At 51.4% G+C, this 20,336-nt stretch overlaps 1 pseudogene across 1 annotated transcript; it reads right to left on the bottom strand.

Moving 5' to 3' along the window:
* Positions 1–9,565: 9,565 nt before the first annotated feature.
* On the bottom strand, positions 9,566–10,518 carry LOC308057570 (olfactory receptor 14C36-like; annotated as a pseudogene). Its single transcript has one exon. The product of its transcript is annotated as an olfactory receptor 14C36-like (transcript).
* Positions 10,519–20,336: the final 9,818 nt, after the last annotated feature.

Here is a 20,336-nt window from a genome sequence, read left to right as displayed (position 1 = left end):
GTGAAAAACATATCTGCATATGACACTTCATCCCATTTCCCTTCTCTTCTCAAGAACAGCATAAGCTGTAACAAAGTATTATAATCCAATGTGCCATTAAACGGCCCCTTAACTTCGCCCTCTAACTTATACAATGGCCACCACTGATTACAATATTTAATGAGGGTCTTTTTACTTTCTGTGCTTCCCTTCCCAACAATATCCTTCCAATGGGTGAGTATACAACCCAGAGGACTCTTTTTTAGTATCCCTCCTTGGGTGTTACCCATTTTCAATATACTCTTAAGGAATTTAAACTGACTTTTAAATTCTCTTTTCACCCCTGTCAGCCACACTCTCACTTATTCTCACTCAATTCCACTCTCACAGACGTCCATGCACTCAGAGAAAATCACACACACATCACTTCACACAAACACTATGGTTCGACAAATTCAAATCGGTAGTCTATTCCAAATGCCTTATTGCCATAACCAAAATCAATACCAAAAGAAATCTAACATAGCATCGCTCCCGTTAACAACCTTTTAGCAGCTGCAAATATTTTGTGAATTACAAGAGGCCCGCTTACCCCTCTCCTGCCTCTCCTGGCTCCCAACAACAAGATACAGCGGTTACCTCGAACTCAGTCGATCTATCCCCGAGATCGCTACCGGCCTCTCTACCGGCCAGCGAGTTTCCCAATTGCAGTCCCAAACCCTATAGGTACCCAACCCACGGGCACTATGCTGCACGCCAGACGTCTCTGCGCGATTTATCAGCAGCCCCGAATGTGCGTACGCTCAAGTCCCTTCGTTAAACATACCGTTAAATCCGCAGCTTCAAGAGGCTGTTGTCCACTCCCGCGGTGATCAGCCGGCAGCGGAGACTCCTCCGAGTAAAATGCTCGGGGCGCGCCTAGGAGCGTCTGCTCCGCAGTCGGTCCCGCAGCCGAGTGGAGATCCTCCTGGCTGGCTCGCCAAAACTGACGTGCGGAAAGCAGACTCCACAATCTGTAAGATTGTAAAGTAGGTATGTTTATTCAGCGCTGGGCAGCACGGGGGGTAGTCCCGCCAAAACCGTGCACGCCTGACACGAAAACTTGCTCTGTTTTTATAAGGCATCTCATTACATATTCATAATGTGTTGTAATGTGCCTATACATATGCATTGCCTATCCCCGCTTCACATTAAAATTAGTTCTGCGAGCCATTACAATATTTTTTTCTCGACTGAGTTTGCGCAGTGTCCCCTGGTGGTGGTCGTCAGGGGTCCTGAGGATGAAGGCAGGCGAGTCTTCCTCGTGACCTCCCACATCTGGCGCAGGCTCAGTAACGTCCTGGTTTTTGTCCAAACCGCAGAACCGGCTTTGGCTTGTTCTTGCAAGGTTGTAATCGTTTTTTTGACTTATATGGTCATAAAGCTGGACTTATATGGTCATAAGGCTCTTTACTCCCGTATACCTTATCACAGCACCCAAGCAAACCATGTAAGATCTGGCAAACAGCTAAGCAGACTATCATAATCGTTAAAATTTACCCTATCTCTTAAACCCCCCCCCCCCTTCTCTCAGTCTAGTGGAGTCAACCCCAGAGGTCTTAAAGCCTCTGAGGTGTGGCAGACGAATTTTATGCTCTGTCAATTACTAAAACCTCGAGCATGGCTAGCAGTAACTGTAGAGACATATAGCGGGGTGATTGTAGCCACACAACACCTTAAGACCGATGCTAAAGCAACCATCCAACATTGGTTGACAACCATGGCGTGGGTTGGTGTCCCTAATCAGATCAAAACGGACAATGGTCCGAATTTTGTGTCTAAAGCAGTCCAGGCATTCGCTCTGAAATGGGGTATTACTCTAATACACGACATCCCATGTAACAGCACAGGACAAGCCATAGTCGAACGGGCAAATCAAACTCTGAAATCTAAATTAGAGGTATTAGCAAAAACAGAGGGTTTTACCAACACCATTCCCTCAGGGGACCAGGCACGCTTACTACGGACTGCCCTATTAGCACTAAACCAGTTCCCCAGGGGAGACGAGGTGAATAGCCCTGCCCAGAAGCACTGGGCCACTCGAGCGCTAGAAGAAGGCCCGTCGGTCATGATCAGAAATGAGCTAGGAGGGTGGGAACAAGGGTGGAAATTAGTTCTGACAGGGCGAGGGTATGCTGCGGTCAGAAAAGACAACAGAATTAAGTGGTGTCCACTTAAGTCTATCAAGCCAGACCTTCAGAATAAAACTAATGAAAACCGTGAGTTTTTTGTTTGCAGGACCGGATCATCGGACACCCCCGTGTCCCGTACATCCCACCGACGAGAGAAAATGACAAGTCGACAACTGTCCTGTCTAAACTTGGGAATCCTGCACCACCCAGATTCGGATAACGACCAAATAGCCTCCAAAAAGGGGGATGCGATGCCTTTGTATGAACTTGATTCTAGGACTTGTCATTGCAGGAAAGACAGAATCAGATTATAATCACCATCAGCCATTCAAGTGGGTCCTACGGGACCCCATAAGCAGTCGAGTGATAAAGGAGAATATAACAGCGGGTACCCCGACTTTTACGTTTACAGTCAATGATTTATTTCCCGGACTGGGAAAATATAGATCTAAAGTGCCATGGGGGACGTTATTGGTGCCCCAGTTCAAACTCAGGAAAAAGCTATTGTAACTATCCAGGATATTATTTTTGTGGATATTGGGGATGTGAGACCATTGTAACGAGTGATAGATGGAAACCAGAAAGAGAGGACGAATTTCTGCGCGTAATGTGGGGGCCAGATAGGTGTGACCCTCCAAAATGTGGGCCCAGTGGCTATTTATCTTCAATCGTCAATCAAAAAAAGTACCTGTACACATTTAAATTTGAGAATTCAAAACCCAGCTGACATGGGCTGGGCAGTGGGGAGAATGTGGTCAGTATTTATACACTCCGACAATACAGACCCGGGGGTAGTGATACAAATTATCAGGATTGTGCTACAAGCACCCCAAGCAATTGGCCCTAACCCGGTTCTTAACCCACAGACACCTATATATAATACTGAAAACAATATTAAAGATACGACCCCCGGCAACACCGAAGCTCCGAATACCTTAGAATTTGACCTGCCTCCTCTATGGAGGCTGATGAATGTAACGTATCAGATACTGAACTCTACTAATCCCGCCATGACAACAAACTGTTGGCTTTGTTATGACATAAGGCCCCCTCTTTATGAGGCAGTAGGTATACCCTATGAACCGGAACTCGTTAGGGGGCCCAACCCCATACATTGTGTGTGGAGCTCCGAGGACAACCCAGGAGTCACGATGCAACATGTATCAGGGCGGGGTAGATGTGTCGGCGAAATACCCCTTGAAAAAAGGCCTCTGTGTTTGACCGAGTCCACATCAGAAGAGCTATCGAAAGCTGATTGGCTAGTTCCTGTCAAAAACACCAAATGGATATGTTCAAAATCAGGAATTACCCCATGTGTATCTCTTAAACTGCTCAAAGGAAACCATGAATTTTGTATACAGGTAAGGATTATTCTGAGAATCGTATACCATCCTGAGGAATACGTATATACTCATCAAACCCTTCCAGCTTCGCATCATATCCAAAAGCGAGAACCCATCACCGCTCTGACTACAGCTACCTTGCTAGCCATAGGGGCCGCAGGGGCAGGAACAGGTATAGCCTCGTTAGTCGAACAGAACCAGAAGTTCCAGTCCCTCAGAACTGCAGTGGATGAGGATCTGGCTTGCATTGAACAATCGATCAGCGCTTTGGAAAAGTCACTGAGGTCGTTGTCCGAAGTAGTTTTACAAACTCGTAGAGGATTGGATCTCATGTTTTTACAACAAGGCGGGTTATGTGCGGCATCAGGAGAAGAATGTTGTGTGTACGCAGATCACACTGGGGTTGTCAGAGATACAATGGCCAAACTTAGAGAAAGGCTAGAAAAAAGAAAGAGAGACAGGGAAACCCAACAAGGGTGGCTTGAATCGTGGTTTGCCCGTTCACCGTGGTCAAGCACCCTGATATCTACCTTGGCAGGGCCGATTGCAGTGATCATCATGGCACTGATCTTTGGACCCTGTATACTGAATAAGCTCGTGTCATTTGTCAAGAGCCACCTAGAGAAAGTCGACGTTATGCTGGTAGAACGCCATCAACTGCTTTAACTTTTAAGTCCCATTTGGTATTACCCTTAGCTACCTCTAGCTTACCCTAATTCATACCTTGGTATTATCAATTACCCCTTACCTTCCACCTGACCACTGTGCCTTATGTTTTTTAGTCAAGTTGATACAATATTCTTTTAATATTTTTACAAACCATAGAATATAAATTAAATTAAGATTTTGATTGTTATATTTTAGCTGATTCAATTATCCATAAGGAGGGGGGAAATGTAGGTAGTTAGGGCTTGGCGGTCGGAAGATGTCGTGCTGTACGGAAATATAGAGCCCCTCTCTGGATAGCCAATAGCATTTAGCTTATGACGTAAGCAGACGGAAGGGACGTTGTAAACCCAAGCTCTATAATGCCGCGCCACTTATCAATAAACACCATTTTGCCATCCACCACATTGGTGTCTGCGTGCTGATGGACCGAGCGGCCTGGGGTTGGCCACCGTGCCGTTCCTGAACCAGGTCACCGCGCGCCTGCGAAGGCAACAGGGGAATTGAGAGGATGTTAGAAGCCTTGAAAGGGCAAGTTCTAAATGTACCATGACTGGGAAAACAAAAAGCAGAGTGAAGAAGCATGAGTTATGCCTGAAGAAGTATCTTCACATACCCCCAAAGACCTTTCCCAGGGCTGACAAAGCCCAGGGGATTACTGGCAAATAGACTTTTTCCAAGTTACTGCAGCAAAATGGGTATCAGTATCTTTTAGTCATGACAGATGCTTTTTCAGGCTGGCTGGAAGCTTTCCCTTGCCGCACCAATAAGAAGTATCATAAGTGTAAGTTTAGACATAATACGGAGATTCGGGGTACCCATAGGACTTTCTTTGGGTGTTGGGGTCCACACTTGGTAGTAGGAGCCCTTCACCTTTTAGCTAAACTAGGAGGGGTAAAATGGGATCTCCACACTCCATGGAGACCTCAATCAAGCGGGAAAGTAGAATAAATGAAGCTAAGCCTGAAAGGACAGATGAGTAAAATCTGCCAAGAACCTCAGAGAGAGTTGTCAGATGCTTTTCCCTCAGCGTTGCTACAGATACAGGATCCAGCGTAAACGGAAGGAGAGACTTTGGAAAGGATACATGGTAAACCTTGCCAGGTGACAGAAATGGCAGTGAATCCCAAAATAATAGAAGGGAAACATGGCTTAAAAGAGTATGTTCAGTCTCTAGGAAAGGTCCTGTCCTCTCTCCAGAGGTACCTCACTGTGAGCGCAGATCTGTCCCTGGACGTGCCTGTACATCACTACCGACCGTGAGATTGCGTGTATCTTAGAACGTGGATGGATGAACCGTTGAGGAGAAGTGAAAGGACCTTTCCAGATTTTTCTCAGCACCTACGCTGCTGTCAAGCCTGAAGGAGTCACACCACGGACGTGCCATAGCAGGGTTTAACCAGCCACATCACCAGAATGGACTGTCAAGCAACAAAAACCTTTATGCTTGAAACTACCTCCAGAATCATGAAGTTCTAGGTTCAGGATCTTGCATTATTGCCAGACAGCATATAAGTGAATGACTGAAATGCGACCCCAGATAAGACTGGGCTGTCTACAGGGAAGCTGGAGTCTGCTACTTGTCTCTCCTTTGTAGATATATGTTGAAACATGTTTTACAGATGTATAGAATTTGGCCTGTGATGTGGTATGCTAAATCCTCAGCTTGGGTGGGATCAGGAGGAGTCATGGACATGGAATACTCATTTGAAAATGGTGGAAGGATCGATTAATGTTTTTAAGAAGAATGATTGTTGGGTTTGTACCCATTTCCCTGAATGTCCTCATGCAGGAATGCCTGGTATCCCCATCCCATTTGGGACTAGTGGGCATAACTTGTGGCTAAGACCAAAATACACTCATTGGAACGAGACTGACCTCCAGACCTGGCAATACTGAATCCACACTCAGTGTGAAGTGTGTTACTAAAATGAAGCCAAGACACACCAAAATGGAACTCTGCTCTTTGTGGAGCCCTACCCACATTGTGATTGCTCAATGCAATTCATGAAGCTGTCAGAACTAACTAGCAGTAGGTACTGGAACGTTCCACTGGGCACTGGGTGGTGCTGGATATGTGCCGGTTTAGCACAAAAAGCGTTACCACCAAGATGGTTGGGTAGATGTACCACCAAGATGGTGGGATATTTCCTGATATGACTGACTGAGACACTGGACAACAGTCGATGGGGAACAACTTACTTGTGGAGATACAGGCAGAATCAACCAGCCCTTACAGAGAGACCCACTGGGTTTCACTCACTGCTGGGTGGTTTATTCCTTGGCGAGGGGCTGCTGAACTGGGGAAGGCAGTGATAAAGAGATCCACAGGAGTGGAAGAGATGGCCAAGGACACTGCAGGTGCCATAAACTGCACTCTGTACGGCAGAGGCAATGCCTGTATGCAAGGGGACAACCCTTGGGTTCTCTTGGTGACTTCCAGCCTTGCCCGTGCCCTTTGCCTTCCATCTCACGTTGTCCTACGCTGTCCCACGGCTGCTGCTTTTCCCCGGCAGGCTGCAGGCACCCATCTGGCTTCCCCATCTTGCTCTCACCCTGCCCTTGCCACACATGCACCGATGTCTGCCCACCCTCACACGCTGTTCCTGCAAACACACACACATGGACTGATCCCACACTCCTTCTGGACGACGTCTCCCACCACAGCACAAGCCCTTGAGTGACATTTCCTCCTCCTGACCTCCAGTCTCCACTTTCCCAGCTGCACTGGGTGGCAGTGCTTCTCCCTCCTGCTCTTCCCTACCTCCAAGGAAAGCTCCACCACCTGGGAAACCACCCTTCAGGCGGGCATCCCGACCCCTCACCCTCCTTGTGGCCTTTCTCCTGACCATGCCACGGCCTCACCGCGCTCTTCCAAGGCTGCGAGCCTTTCAGCTTCTCGTATAGACACGAGCAAGCGGTGTGCCTGCTGCTGTGCTGCCATGTTCTCAGGCAGCAGCGATGTGACAAGCAAGAAAGAAGCCCCTCGGTGGAGTGAGCCCAGGTCCTTAGGCAGAGGGGATCTCACAGCCCATGTGCCACCCAGGGGCCTTCTGCTGGCCTGCCCGAGACACTGGCAGATGGAGCTTAACAGCACGTGTCCTAGCCATGAGTCAGGGGCTGCCCTACGTGCTGTTTCAGGCAGAGGTGACCTCACCGCCCCTTTCCCAGGCACATTGCTGCTGTTGGGCTGTCCCCTCCACAGGCAGAACTGGCCTCACTGCCCCCGTCACAGCCATTGGCTTCCTGCTGGAATGTGAGTCCCTGAGACACAACTGACCACGAGATAGCGTCCTCAGCCGTCACCCTCCCCGTGGCCCAGCACCCAGCAGATAAAGGGAAGCTTCTCTCAGCCAATTTATCTCATGGATTTCCTACCTACCCTTTGGGTGGAAGAACATTCCTCAGGGGAACTGCTCTGTTTCTACTGGACACTGTTTTGTCTCTGCTTCTGCGCCTCTGTTTTCTCTTCTTCCCCCTGCTATCCCATCCTAACCGAGCTCTCCAGGGAAGTGAGTCGATGAGTCCTAGAATATCTCAGGTTGGGAGAGGCCCCTGTAAAGGCCCTTGTCCAGCTGTCCTGCTCAGGGCAGGGTGAACTGGATGGCATCTCTCAAGGGCTCTGCCCACTTTGGCATCATCCACAGAAGGGTCTGAAAAGCCACTTTGTCAGCTTGTACTGGGAGACAATCAAGACATTCAACACAGTTGGCCCAACTGCTTGCACTGGAAGATGCCACTAGTCAGTGGCCACCAGGAGGACTTGACCACTGCTGACATTTGGTCTTGAGCCCCTGTGGCGTATGATGCACCGACTCTGGGAGCGGATTGAAGGCACGAAGACACTTGAAGACACCTCGGAGACACTTTATTAAACTCAAGCAAGCCTTTTATACCTTTGCAGGGGGCTGACGTGTCAGCCTGTAACTGTGCTCAGCAACTTTCCACTCTGGGCTCTTTTTTTATTACAGACACAGCAGCTCAGCAACTCCCTTTATCTACAAGGCCACAAGTTCTGCAGACCACTCCCTATCTTCAAGGTTCTCCTCTTGTTCCCATGGCTTCCTTCCAACAAGCATAACTGTGTCTCTCTCCCAAGGTCGTGTTTTGCTCCCTGACGCCATTGAGCTAGCTCGAGACATAGCCACAAGCCGCCAGCCAACTCCCCACCCACAGTGTCCTCCATTTCTTCACTCCAGAAGTCACCCATCTGCCTATAAAGAAAGTGCAGGAGAAAAAGTCAAACCCCTTGCAAAGGTGCAGGTACAAACCATCCCCTTCTTGCCTCAATACGTATGGGTGCAGCAATCCCTTTGATGTCCCACAATTACCTGGAAATGGCTGCAGGAGTATTTCCACCGTCATTTCCCCAGACACTACGGTGAGGATGACCAGCCTGTATTTCTCCCAATTGCCCTTCTTGCTTTTCCTGAACAGAAGCTGGATGTCTGCCTTTTGCCAGGACCCCAGAACCTCCCTGATTGCTCGGACACATTTGAGGGCACCATCCAGAAAGGGTGTCGTGATCAGACAGAGGCACTTGCAATGAGCCTGCCCAAGGCAGGTGAGATGAATCTCCCTGGGACAGTGGCCTTTGTTCCTGCAGTCACACACAGGAACGGCCGGGCCCTGGGAGGTGTCCCCACCTCAGCTGGCCTCACGCACTGCTGGCGTGGTTGAACCCCAGCCTCATGCACACAGGGGTGCTCAGAGGCACGAGCCCGTCCCTGGCACGTGCGGAGGCAGAGCACTGCAGCGGGCACAGTGACTGCCTGGCCTCCTGCTGCCCCTGCCAGAGGCTGGCAGCACCTCAGCCCGGGGGTGTCGCGCCCTGCTCGGCACCTCGCGGAGATGGCCCTCGTCATGAGCAATGGGCACGGGGACCTCGGTTCAAGGAAGCACGTTGCAGTGGTCTCCACAAATCCATAGCATTTGATGGAGGCCAGCACCATCACAGAGTGCCCGTTGCCTGCCCCTGCCTGCGCTCACAGGACTGCCACGCAGCACGGCGGTGACCAAGCTGCCAGAGCACTCAGGCCTTACACCAAGGCAGGGGGTCAGAAGGAGGGTGTGGAAGTGGAAGGAGGACAGCACTGGAGAGCCAAGGGGTGGTGTTCCCTGGCAGTGCTGCCATGCCAGGAATTTTTTCCCCTCCGTCTGTGGGTACAGGAACTGTCCCTGCAGCTCCAGAAAGGCCTTGGAAGAAAGAATCCCAGGAAAAACATAGTGGTTTAATGGCCCTTTGGCTTTGTTAGATGAGGAGAGAGCAGGGCACCTTCAGAAAAGAAAATCAGAGAAGGAATTAGAATGGGGACGACACCTTTATCAGAAATGAAATACCCTGAGAAACTAGAACACATTCAGAAGACACTCTGGGTCTGTGATAAATTACATTATAAATGTTATTCAAATTTTTATTCCTTCAGAAGAAGATACAGTTATCAGTTTGCACATTGCACCCTTGAGCTCCTGGCTCCTCATGCTGTAGATGAGGGGGTTCACTGCTGGAGGCACCACTGAGTACAGAACTGCCACCACCAGGTCCAGGGATGAGGAGGAGATGGAGGGGGGCTTCAGGTAGGCAAACATGGCAGTGCTGAGAAAGAGGGAGACCACGGCCAGGTGAGGGAGGCACGTGGAAAAGGCTTTGTGCTGTCCCTGCTCAGAGGGGATCCTCAGCACAGCCCTGAAGATCTGCACGTAGGACAGCACAATGAAAACAAAACACCCAAATAATAAAGAGGCACAAGCCACAAGAAGCCCCACTTCCCTGAGGTAGGTGTGTGAGCAGGAGAGCTTGAGGATCTGGGGGATTTCACAGAAGACCTGTCCCAGGGCATTGCCTTGGCAGAGCGGCAGTGACAGTGTATTGGCCGTTGCAGCGCAGCATTGAGAAACCCACTGGCCCAGGCAGCTGCTGCCATGTGGACACAAGCTCTGCTGCCCAGCAGGGTCCCGTAGTGCAGGGGCTGGCAGATGGCCACCAAGCGGTCATAGGCCATGACGGTGAGGAGAGAACACTCTGCTGAAAGGAAAAAGACAATCAGGAAGAGCTGTGCAGCACATCCTGAGTAGGAGATGTCCCTGGTGTCCCAGAGGGAGTTGGCCATGGCTTTGGGGACAATAGTGGAGATGGAACCCAGGTCGAGGAGGGAGAGGTTAAGGAGGAAGAAGTACATGGGGGTGTGCAGGTGGTGGTTGCACACTACGGTGGTGATGATGAGGCCGTTGGCCATGAGGGCAGCCAGGTAGATGCCCAGGGAGAGCCAGAAGTGCAAGAGCTGCAGCTCCCGCGTGTCTGCAAATGCCAGGAGGAGGAACTGGGTGATGGAGCTGCTGTTGGGCATCTGCTGCCTCTGGGCATATGATCCTGTCACAGGAGAAAAAGACAGTGATAATTTAGGGGAGACTTCTGCAAGCAAAATCAAAGCCATTTCCCACAGACCCCCCATCACACACAGACATCCCTCTCTTTTCTCGGAGACCTTCCTGCAGCTGTGTGGCTGCAGCCCTGCTTGGTGCTGGCCGTGTGGGCGATGAAGAGCAGGGCATCTGCCCACGGGCTCTTGACCAGCCAGCCCCACTCTGCAGCAGTGGGTGGGAGCAGGGACCAGTCCTGGTGTTTAACTTTGTCCTGTGAAACCAGTGCCAACGCAGAAGGGCTGGTCAGCGTCTGCAGCGCCAGTGCTAAGGAACGGGAAGGGTGAAGGCATTTTAAGGGAGTTTTAGTTTTTTTCACAGCTCCCCCCATCTCTCCTGTTGCGTATTCTCGGATGTCAGAAAAGCAGAGCATTTTTGCTGCCCTCAGGTGGAACAGAGTGAGGTCTGTGAGGCAAGAGGATTGCCTGTGGGTGAGTGCACAGTGAGGGGAGGTGGTCTGTCCTGCTGGTTCCTGGTTTCTATGGGCTTGCACCTTCCTGAGATGAATGGTGGCCACACTCCCATGTTACCCTGAAATACCACAAGGCACTGCTGAGAACAGACTGACCCACCACAGACCAGTAAAGGTTGTAGACTTTCATCAGAAGTCAGCATCCCACCCACAGCAAAGGATACACAGCTCATTTCACCCTCCCCAACAGTGTTTTCTCCATCACAGAAACTCTGCGCCTCTACGTGGGGCTTTCAGATCACTCATGGGTGCGAGGGGACAGGTTTCCATTCTGGAGGGCAACGCACTGCTTGGAAGGGAACTTCAAGGAGGTAGCCAAGTGCCCTAACAAGAGCATCAGGTTCAGGGAGAACCAGCCCATTGCCCAGCCCCACATAGGGCATTGCCCACAGCCCCACAGGTGAGAGGAAAGCTGGGACACCTGTTCCCATGGACACACCTGCAGGAGAGGACCCACAAGGTCAGAGTGTGACTCTGCAGCTGAAACACCCATCCCCAGAGAGCCTGACAGCAAGAGCAAGAGAATAAAACTAACACCAAAAGGCAGAGAAAGAAGTAAAATTGCACTGATGGTCTAGGTATGAGTGTCCAGGGCGAGCGTGCCAGGCACTGAGGGCAGCGCTGCCCTTGCCCAGCTCTGCTCGCCACCTCCCACACACCAACATTGCCGGGCAGCTGCTCTCAGCCCCTGTGCTCTGCAGAGGGACCGGGGCACGTGGCTGCAGAGCTGCACCGCGGCTCTGCTGGAGCTCTGGCTGCAGAGGGGGTGGCTCACACCTCGGGACCCCCAGCCCTGAGGGCAGAGGCTTTGCTGGGGGGAGAGCAGCCAGGGGGATGCCTCAGAGAAAGGGGTCTGCACTGCACATGGTCAGAGAGAGCTTTCTGATTCTCCTTTCAACAACAATTCTGTCTGAAGTTTCCTATCAGTCCTTGCAATATCCTGGACGTCAGGAGATTTTCCTTGTGGGAGGTATCTCCCTGTGCCAGGTCTTTCCCTGTCAGCACTCACAGACCACAACTCTGCCTCTGTGCACTGGCCCCGCACAAACGTGCCTCTCTGCAGGGCACTGGCTGGGCGCAGGGTCCTGTCCACAGGGGGAAAAGGGCAGCTCAGAACGACCCTGATGGCTCCAGCAAAGGTGCTGCTGCTGCTGTTCATAGGCGGAGGAGTGGCTGAGGGCACTTCAGGAGGCTCCTGGCAGACCTCCTCATCACTCACAGTTACAGCTGGCAGTCTCAGGGACATCTTCAAACTCGAGATCTCCATTAACATTTCTGCCTTCCCTCTCCTGCCCCCAACAACAGAAAACTGAAAGCACAGATTGAGGAGAGCCCTGGATTTATCACAGCAATCCCTGCGCTGACCTTCGATACGAAAAGTCTCATCCAGACATATTCTGAGGGTAACCTATCCTTGTAAGCAGCGCTCAGCCATGCAGCACACTCTCAACAGCAGAGAGATCCGTCCATATCGGGGCTCAGTCCATACGCCCCCAGAGCTGTGGGGAGCCCCCCGGCAGGCTGAGAGCTGCCCCTGGCAGGCGGCAGAGCCCCTGCCCCAGCACAGAGCCCCCGCGGCTGCAGGGACCCTGCTGGCAAGGACAGCCCTGGGCACCCCTGCCTGCACAGCCACCTTCACAGCCCTGCAGCCGGCCCTGGCACAAGGCAGCCCACATGCCCTGGCCCTCCCACGCTGCAGCAGGGAAGCCCTGCTCTGCAGCACACTGGCCTCCTCCACAGCAAAAGGCTCCCACACGGTCCCACAGGCTGGGGGGGGCCCAGCTGCTGCAGACCCGGCTAGCAACTGCAGAGGCATTGCCCTGCAGCCACACACTTACCGGCTCAAGGGCTCTGCAGATTTCTCCAGCAGGGAGCTCTCAGCAGCCTCCCACCAAGGTCTGCTTTTGAGCTCTCCCTGCCTCCCTCCTCTGCCCCTCTGGGCTCCCTCCAGCTGTCCCTGGGGCTGCAGGGGAACCTGCTGGGCAGCAGGATGAGGCAATCCCTCATGGGCCTTGCCTCACCTGGGGGGACACACTTATTTCCAGCACTGGCAATTCCCTTACTAGAAAAAGTTTTCTGCATGAGCATCAACTTTTGTTAACCCATTCCTAGACAGGACACCAGTAAGACTGCAGCAAAGGATCCAAGTACTCCTAACGGAGCGTGTGTGTACGTGTGTGTCTGGTGGTTCTGCAGGCAGGGCAGGGAGGATGTCCTCAGTGCTTCAGTAAGCCCTGCAGAGCCCATTTCAGCACTTCATTGCACAGTCCGAGGGCTCAAGACTCAGCTCTCCTTTGCCCAGGCCACGTCTCTGCTCTGAAGCAAAGCCTTTGCACCCACGGGCTCGGGGACACTTGGTACCAGGTTGCCTTATGGCCAGGCAGAGCTGGGCTGGTGCCACAGCTGGGGGGCTTCAGCCCAGATGTGCAGCAGTGCCCTCAGCCAGGGGCCCACGCAGAGGCAGCTGGAGCCCGTCCTGTTGCAGACAGAGCTGTGACACTGAGGGAACCAAGTGCAAAGGCAGGTGGCAGAGCTCAGCACAGCTGCTCGGCAAGGACAGCAGCCTCCAACAGGTCCAACATTGAAAATGGAGTTTATGCTTCTGGGGCAATTCCAGGGCACCTGAAGGAGCGTTCCCTCCTTCTGCACAGGCCACAGCCTGCCAGTGTGTGACCTGGGGCCTGCACTCTGCTGCTCTCCTGCCTCACTCCCCCTGGGAGATGAGACTCCACCATTTCTTTGCTCCTAGAACCAAGGTGGACACGAATGATGCAGGGTTTCAGATCCAGGGGAGCATCACAGCTGCTGGCCCATCTGGCAGCTGTGCTAGAATGCCGATGCAAAGAACCTGCAGACACCTAAAGGAGCATTGTCACTGTGCTGCCCTGTGACTGTCGGCGGGTGGTTACTTGACCACTGGCTTGCAGGATCCCACCAAGCCTCTGTCTCGCTGCTCCCCTCCTTCTTCACTCACCTTGATGTCTATAGGGTTGTTCTCTCACATAATTCTCATTCCTCTCCCGTTGTGTTTTGTCCTTTCTGCCATAGGGGATCACAGAGGTGCCACTAGAATTGCTTCTTGGCTCAGGTTTGGGCAGGGGCTGGTCCATTTTGGAGTCAAATGAAAGTGGCTGTTATGGCCATGGAGTCAGCTCTTGGTCTCTTCTCACCTCTGCCAGCCCTACAGACACCTCCAAACCACTCCCAAACCCCTGCCGTGTAAACACACAGGATCTCTAAATTCCCCAAGAAGATGTCAGGTTATTGATCCTAAGGCTTCCTCAACGCTGCTTAAATAAGACTTTTCCCCTTCCTCTCCCTGATTTAGGTTATTTCAGAGCAGAGTTACCCTGAACCACACCTGTGTCACCTGGGCCAAGCTCAGACATGTAACAACAAAAATAATAATGGGTACCAAGTGTCCAAGGTCACACGCCAGCAAAATGTTTTGCTGCAGCGCATGCTGGGGTGGTGGGCAGAGGTCACTGTGAAGGTGAAATGAGATGTCCCTAAGGAGAGCAATCCATGCTGTCCCTGGGACCAGAGACATGCAGGGCTGGACTGTGCAGTGCTGCAGGAGAAGGCATTGCTGCCAGTGACGCCTCTGCAGCCCCAGAGGACATGTGGTTCCGGTGAACCTTATACCCAGAAAGGACAAGGTGCTTTTGATTGTGTCCTTGACCATGGACATCCCGTGATGCAGGAATACTTTTAAAATCATTGGTCTGTTTCTCTATTGCCTCAGCACAGCGATGACTTTCAACAGTGCTGGCTAACTGGGGAGGCCCAAGAAGGCTGAATGTTAGTCAAGTGGTGCCCACCTACAAGAAGGGTAGGAGGGAGGATCGGGATAACTACAGGCCTGTCAACGTGATCTTAGTGCCAGGGAATGTTGTGGAGCTGATCATCCTGAGCACCATCACACAGGAGCCGCAGGAAAACCAGGAGGTCAGGATCAGCCTGCATGGGTTTATGAAAGGCAGGTCCTGCCTGATGAACCTGATCTCCTGCTGGGACAAGGTGACCTGCCCAGTGGATGAGGGAAAGGCTGTGGATGCTGTCTACCTGGACCTTAGGAAAGCCTTTTGGCTCCACCTCCCACTGCATTCTCCTGGAGAAACTGGCTGCTCATGGCTTCGGTGGGTGTTCTCCATGCTGGGTTAGAGCTGACTGGACAGCCAAGCCCCAAGAGGGGTAGTAAATGGAGTGACATCCAGGTGACGATGGCCCATAAGGAGTGGTGTTCCCCAGGGCTCAGTGCTGGGGCCAGTCCTGCTTCAGAACTTCATCAGTGACCCAGACACGGGGACTGAGTGCACCCACAGTGATTTTTTGTACAACATCAAGTTGGGTGGCAGTGCTGATGTCCTTGAGGGCAGGAAGGCTCTACAGAAGAATCTGGACAGGTTGGACCTTTCAAGTGAGTCCAATTGTATGAGGTTCAACCAGGAGAAGTGCCAGTTCTGTACTTGGGTCACAACAGCCCCCCACAACGCTACAGGCTTGGGCCAGAGTGGCTGGAAGGCTGCCTGCTGGGGAAGCACCCTGAGGGTGAGGGTTGACAGATGGTTGAGAATGAGCCATCAGTGTGCCCGGGTGGCCAAGAAGGCCAATAGCATCCTGTCTGGTATGAGAAAGAGTGTGGCCAGCAGGACCAGGGCAGTGATGGACCCCCTGTACTCGGCACTGCTGAAGTCAAACCTCAAACAACGTGTTTCTGTTTTGGGCTCCTCACTTCAAGAGAAACGTTGAGGTCCTGGAGCATTTCCAGAGAAGGGCAACAAAACTGGTGAAGGGTCTGGATCCCTGCTTGGATGAAGAGTGACTGAGGGGACTTGAGTTGTTTAGTGTGGGTAGTAGGAGGCTCAGGGGGGACCTTGCTGCTCTCTAGAAGTACCTGAAAGGAGGTTGTAGATGGGGTGGGTAGGAGTCTTCTGCCAGATAACAAGTGACAGGACAAGAGGCAAGAGCCTCAAGTTACACCAGGAGAGGTTCAGATTGGATATGAGGAAAAACAATTTCACTGCAAAGGTGCTCAAGCATTGGAACCAGGGAGCTGGTGGAATCACCAGCCCTGGAGGTGTTTCAATAGAGGTAGATGCAATTCTTCATGGCATGATTTAGTGATGGAATTGGCCGTCCTGAGTTTACATTTGGATTTGATGATCTTCAAGGTCTTTTCCAAGCTAAATGATTCTCTGTTTCTGTGCTTCTATGATATTGCAAGCCTACCTAGACAAGTTGCTGAGAAAGTTGGTTTAGGTGACCCTGCCTCAGCTGGAGGGGTGGACTCGATGACCTCCAGAGGTCAGTCCAACCTGAAAAAACACCATAGAGCTATAAAGGCATATATAAAATGTGTCAACACAAATAGAGGGGCTCGGCTGAAGATGAGCTTGTGGGAAATGGCTTGTGGGAAAGATATTTGACAAATCTGATGAAACAAGCATGCTCTTCTGTGGTCAGGACCTGGGCCAGAATGAGGGTGATGGAGGGGGGTGGTATTGGGAGGGAAAAACGGTCTCAGGAACTCCTCATGCAGGAGGACGTGCCTGGCTGCGAGGGGCCTGTGAGGTCAGTTCTGCCTCTGGAGGTGACAGGCCAGCATCAGGAACGTGGCTGGGACAGTCCCTCTGCCAAGGGACCCCATAGGCCCCATCCAGGAGAAGGGCTCGGATAGAGGTTGTTTTTGCCTGTGGACATGATGGGACAGCAGCAGGCACAGGGCTTGCTCATGTCCCTGGGAGAAGCTGAAAGGCCAGCAGCAGTTACGTGGTTTGGGAGACCATGTGAGAATTCCTTCTCTCTGGTGAGAGAGCAGAGCATAAGAAAAGGCTTCCTGGCTGCGTTCCCTGCTGGAAGGGTATTTTCTGAGATGGTAAACCTTTCCTGGGCAGGGGAAAACAGCAGGAGAGAAGAAAAAATGTCACAAAGTTTCAACTAGGAAAGCAGAGACTGGAGCTCAGCAGGAAGAACTGTCACTGCAGGGGTCCTGCTGCGGTGCGAGGGCTCAGCCAGAGGGAGCCTGGATCAGCCTATGGTTTGTGTTTCAAGGAACAGCCGGTGAGAGTGGAGGTACCTCAGCGAAGGTATGGCAATGTTGGGGTGAGAGCAAGGCAGGGCAGCGAGATGGTGCCTACAGCCTGCAGGGAAACAGGGGCAGGGCTCCAACCATGCAGGACAGCCTATGGTGGGGATGGCAGAGGGCACTGGCAAGGCTGGAAGGCACCAGTAGAACCCAGGTCTGTGTCCCCTTGGCTGTGGCAGCTGTCTCTGCCTCTGAGGGCCATGACAAGACATGATGTCCTCACGGCACGGGAGCATCGTTGCCTCCTTGCAGCCCCATGGGGAAGCTGGAAGTTGCTGTGCCATTGCTGTCCTTCACTGGGCATTGGACGCCCACCTTCCATGGTCCTCAGGAAGAGCCCTGAGCCCTGTGTGAGGGACAGCACCGACCTCCCCACAGGCTGCAGGTCACGGCTTGGCCTTTCTGCTTCATCAAGCAAGCCAAGGCTTTGCTCAGCAGCAGAGCTGCCTGCACAGCGCCTTTGCCTTCCTGCACTCACAGCCTCCAAGGATGGGCTCTAACAAGGCCATGGGGAGGCTTTCTCAGCCATGGCCCTCAGTGGGGCCCATTAACGCTTCCAGGGGCTGTGGGCTTTGCTCCTGACTTGGTGTTCTTGAGAGGTTTCTTCAGTCTCTTCTGAACACCTGAAGTCCACAGCACCACAGACACCCTGAGCTCATGACGAGGCAGAACGCCCTGAAAAGCCCAGTCCCCTCCATCAGGGACATCTGGTCTTCAAGGTTGGCTCCTACACTTCATGAGATAAGTTTCAGCCGTACAGTGAAAGAGAAAGGCAGGTAATGAGCACTTTGGGGAATTGATAGAAGGCTTTTCCAATTGCTATTGATGCACAGTGTCTCCTGAGGAGGTGCAGACAGGTAGGAAAAGCAGTCCCTGGAGCTAATCACTGCGTGGACAGCCTTGCTCCTCAGCTCTCCAGCCCCACGATTTCTGTCCTCAGCTCCATGAGACTTACATCACTTTACATCAGACTTCTTCAACCAACTCTGCAGCTGAATATAGCAAATTCTTGGCAGTAATTATTGGCTGCTTTCCTTAGAGAACAGGGTGTACACAGGAATAAAAGAGGGATTAATTATCGGGGTGGGGGTGGGGGTGGTGGGTTAGAAATTACTAAATAAAAAATACATTTCTCAGCTGTATAATTGTTAATTCAAGCAAATCCCCATGAGGTCTATTCCCACTACTGAAGAGTTGCCCATAGGGAAAATTACAGACACTACTGAAAGACAGTCCAGCTTTTCCTCTCTGAACCTTAAAGCAGAAGCTACATAGGTAAAATGGATTGGAGTGATCAAAGAGAAAGAGGAGAAAGGCATCTGGAGATGAACTTCTTAACCCATAGTTGTAAATCAGGAAACCAGGACGTCAGAATATTCCAATTGACTTCAATTTCATAGAAGGCGCGAACTTTCTGGAACTCATGACAAATATTAGAACGTTTTCAATTTTTTTTTTTTTTTTACACATGTATCTGTAGAAATTCTCCCACTTTGATCTACGTATACGCAACAACTGGTATTAAAACCAGCACAGACTCTGCCTTCAGACGGCAGCTTCATATCTAATGCCATTCCAATTTGCACAGCTCTCGGGGCTATTTCTCACACTTCTTCCTGCAAAGCCTTCATGGCACCTGCAGGGTCCTTGGCCATCTCTTCCATTGCTGTGCATCTCGTTATCGCTGCCTTCTCCAATTCAGGAACCGCTAACCAAGGAGTAACCGAGGCCACAAGCAGGCTGATGATCTGGGCTGTCATTATGACACCCATTACATCTGAGAAGCTCATAGGCCAGTAGGAGGCACGTGGCCATGAAGGCAAGTTTGAGGTCCCTGGAGTGTCCCGTTCCCTTGGGGGATTGGCCGTCAGCAGCCCAGCTGGTTATGGCTGCAGTAAGAAAGGCACTTGGACTCTGAGACAAAGTGTCATTTCAAATGGCCTTGGTTAGAGCAAACTCTCTACACACAGAGACAATCGTGTCAGCTGTATTCCGTCCCTTCCGAGGCCGGGAACACGGAGTTTACAGCGTTGGGAGAGTGGTGCAGCAAGTGGTGCAGATCCTGCCTGCAGAAGGCTTATCCCACATTGTCTCCTGTGAGGTCTTGAAGTGTTTTTTGCCAGGGAAACCCATTCTAGTCATCACTTCTCGTGTTCTAAGAGGAGATGTTCACTTGGGAGTTGGTAACTGCAGTCCCAGACAAAGGTAAGGGCGTGCGGTTGGCCATTCACCAGCAGCTTCCTGCAGATTTCTTCTTCCAAAATGGCTTGTTCTGCAACCCAGGGACACACTCAGCACAGCTCAGCCTGAAGGCCAAGAGGTACATGGAGCACAGCACAGGCCTGCTCAGGTTTCCTGTGACACTCATCACTAAGTCCTGCATGTGCAAATGAGAGAGAGGGGGGTTAAGAGATAGGGTAAATTTTAACGATTATGATATTCTGCTTAGCTATTTAAGGTAAAGTTTAACTATTGCGATAATCTGCTTAGCGGTTTAGGGTAAAGATTACCGATTATAATAGTCTGCTTAGCTGCTTGCCAAATCTTACACGGTTTTGCTTGGGTGCTGTGATAAGGTATACGGGAGTAAAGATCCTTATGACCATATAAGTCCAGATTTATGACCATATAACTCCAAAGAACAATTACAACCTCGCAAGAACAAGCCAAAGCCGGTTCTGCGGTTTGGACAAAAACCAGGACGTTACTGAGCCTGCGCCAGATGTGGGAGGTCATGAGGAAGACTCGCCTGCCTTCATCCTCAGGACCGCTGACGACCACCACCAGGAGACACTGCGCAAACTCAGTCGAGAAAAAAATATGGAAATGACTCGCAAAAATAATTTTAATACAAAGCAGGGATAGGTAATGCATATGTATAGGCGTATTACAATATATTATGAATATGTAATGAGTTGCCTTATAAAAACAGAGCAAGTTTTCGCGTCAGGCATGCACGGTTTTGGCGGGACTACCCCCCGTGCTGCCCAGCGCTGAATAAACATACCTACTTTACAATCTTACAGATTGTGGAGTCTGCTTTCCGCACGTCACAAAGGTCTTCTGCTCAGATTCTCTCAACCTCCTGATGAAGGTTAGAAGGAGAACGACATCTCCTTTAGACCGCTAGAGAAAGGGACCTTTACTTGAAGGCCTTGGTTGAAGGCAAAGTGGAAGATGATCTGTCGGAGCGGGCT

The sequence above is a fragment of the Falco punctatus genome (genome assembly GCF_963210335.1).
Source record: "Falco punctatus genome assembly, contig: scaffold_52, whole genome shotgun sequence".
NCBI lineage: Eukaryota > Metazoa > Chordata > Aves > Falconiformes > Falconidae > Falco > Falco punctatus.
This window is presented reverse-complemented; position numbering and strand designations above follow the sequence as displayed.